We start from the raw sequence: 2500 nt of genomic DNA, 5'->3' as shown, positions 1-2500 counted from the left end.
GTTTAGTTAAATCCCAATGACTCGCGCACATGCTAGACTCCTTGGTCCGTGTTTCAAGACGGGTCCTGAAAGTACCCAAAGCTATAGCGTCGCAGATCGGCGTTTCAACGAGGTCTGTCCGAGAACACCTCAGCGAACAGCCACCCGGGGACGGGACCGGCACCAGGTCCGATCACCATCACGACGGGCGCGCTTGCCGAAGGTCGGACGCTAACTGTGTAGCGGCCCCGCGCCATCTGTATACCGTCGAGCGAGCCGATCGGGAAACACCACGGGTTCATTCGGCGAACGGCGAACCGTCCGAACGAGCTCCACCGCGGGCCTTAGACCGGCACTCAACGGATCGCGACGTCCTACAGGGGGAGAAGTGCACGCGTTCGACGGCAGATCGACAAAACGAAAGGTGCAAACGACGCGTACGCCATCTGTCACACGATCGTCCAGCGCCGCCATCGAGTCACGCTGAATCTCCCCTTTCGACCTTTCGGGTTTCTCAGGTTTACCCCTGAACGGTTTCACGTACTATTGAACTCTCTCTTCAAAGTTCTTTTCAACTTTCCCTCACGGTACTTGTTCGCTATCGGTCTCGTGGTCATATTTAGCCTTAGATGGAGTTTACCACCCACTTAGGGCTGCACTCTCAAGCAACCCGACTCTGAGGAGAGATCCTCCCGTTATCGGCAGCGGTCGCTACGGGCCTGGCACCCTCTATGGGCTGTGGCCCCGTTCAAGATGGACTTGGACGCGCCGCACGATCTCGGGATGACGGATCCTCCCTAACACCACATTTCCCGGCGTCCGGTTTCGGCCGCGGGATTCGGTGCTGGGCTTCTCCCTGTTCGCTCGCCGCTACTGAGGGAATCCTAGTTAGTTTCTTTTCCTCCGCTTAGTAATATGCTTAAATTCAGCGGGTAGTCTCACCTGCTCTGAGGTCGCATATGAAAAATAAAAATTTTTCATTCGGTCATTTCGACGATCACGACACGTCTCCCATTCCTTGCTATACGTGTTCGTCATTTTTCTTTTTAAAAAATGGCTAAGTTTACAGAAACGCTTACGATCTGACGTCTGTCGCGATTTGCATTACACGTCTCGGACACGACGACCGTCTATAACGTTCTCAACCTTAAAACGCCATTTTTTTTTTTAAATGACGACATGTTGAAGAAATAGGACGTGCTACGCCGAAAGACCAGCCAACAACTACAACAAGTAGTAGTTGGTCGCTTTCGCGTCTTAAGATGTCGCGCAAATTTACTCGCTGCACGAGAAACGCACACAAACACACGATTCTACGACACACCACGCAAGAACATGTGCCGACGTAAACACTTTCGTATTTATGATTCGCAAGGTGGACGTCCGACGGACTTTGTAAAAAAAAAATACAAAGCATACCCGTCCCGTCCTTTTTGACGAAAAAACACGCTCGAGTAAACGTCTCGGCACACGTTCGAGGCGTGCGTCGTTATATCGTGACGTAAGTGACGATCACGTACATTAATGAGTACCTATTCGACGCGTCGCAACACATCCAACACGCTCCGACGTTTTCGTCCGAAAACGAAAACCGAGCAGTCTTTGAAATTGACACGACCCTCAGCCAGGAGTGGTCCGGGAACATTATATCCGAGGACCGCAATGTGCGTTCGAAATGTCGATGTTCATGTGTCCTGCAGTTCACAAGTTGACGCGCAATTAGCTGCGTTCTTCATCGACCCACGAGCCAAGTGATCCACCGTTCAGGGTAATCTTTTTAAAATTTAAACGCTCGTTCCACAAGAACCCCGATCATGCCGATCGTCCAGCTGTCTATACACGTCTTGCAAAAATTTTTGCGTACGTGCGTACATCCGAAACGAAAATGATCTTCGTGGTTCCGAAACGTGCCACGTCTAAAATTTCGGTGTTGTGGTATGGATATTTATGATTCTCGCTCTTAATTGTCTTTCGTCCGTACTTTCTCGTCTGAAAGGGAACGCGATCGTCGGTCTCAGTTTTACGCGTACGAAAAAATTAAAAAAAATATTAACCCAAACACAAATTTGTATCCGCGCACCGAAAAAGAAGCACTTTTCTTTTTCACGCGGTCTCCGCTTTTACACGCAAAGTACGAGCATGTATGTGTGAAGATGGGACATGTTCGATACGATTTTAATTAGGAATTTGCCAATTTCCTTTTTCTCAGCAATAATTTTAATAAATAATGCTGCTTTCTCTCATAAACTACATTTTCGGTAGTTTTCCTTTATTGTGTCTTTCATTTAGTGTGCGTGTGTCAAGCACTTTAAAAAGTGTGACGAAGAGACGGTTTTTGATCGATCGGAATCAACACATCATTACATCATCGTACTCGTTATGAAAAAGCGAATTAGTATCCGCCGTAAGCGAAAAGAGATTTTCGCGGGCGGTCTTTGTGTTCGTGTTTCAATTTTCTTTCTATATTTTTTCGTCGCCAAACCGAAGACAGATCGTGAATTTTGACGAAAAAATCTATAGA

At 47.9% G+C, this 2500-nt stretch overlaps 2 non-coding genes across 2 annotated transcripts in view; both read right to left on the bottom strand.

Annotated features, from left to right (window-relative positions):
* The window catches only part of LOC148165435 (large subunit ribosomal RNA), a 4039-nt gene extending 3104 nt beyond the window's left edge, over positions 1-935 (bottom strand). The window contains exon 1 of the ribosomal RNA XR_015771477.1: positions 1-935. This exon is cut by the window's left edge and continues 3104 nt beyond it. This is a non-coding gene — a ribosomal RNA (large subunit ribosomal RNA).
* A 658-nt stretch (positions 936-1593) lies between these two features.
* Positions 1594-1750, bottom strand: LOC148165434 (5.8S ribosomal RNA). The gene has a single exon (XR_015771474.1). It is a non-coding gene; the product is annotated as a 5.8S ribosomal RNA (ribosomal RNA).
* Positions 1751-2500: the final 750 nt, after the last annotated feature.

The sequence above is a fragment of the Gnatocerus cornutus genome, unplaced genomic scaffold (genome assembly GCF_029298725.1).
Source record: "Gnatocerus cornutus isolate USDA-ARS CGAHR unplaced genomic scaffold, icGnaCorn1.1 ctg00000319.1, whole genome shotgun sequence".
NCBI lineage: Eukaryota > Metazoa > Arthropoda > Insecta > Coleoptera > Tenebrionidae > Gnatocerus > Gnatocerus cornutus.
Note: the sequence above shows the minus strand (reverse complement) of the source record. Positions and strands in the feature narration are given on the sequence as shown.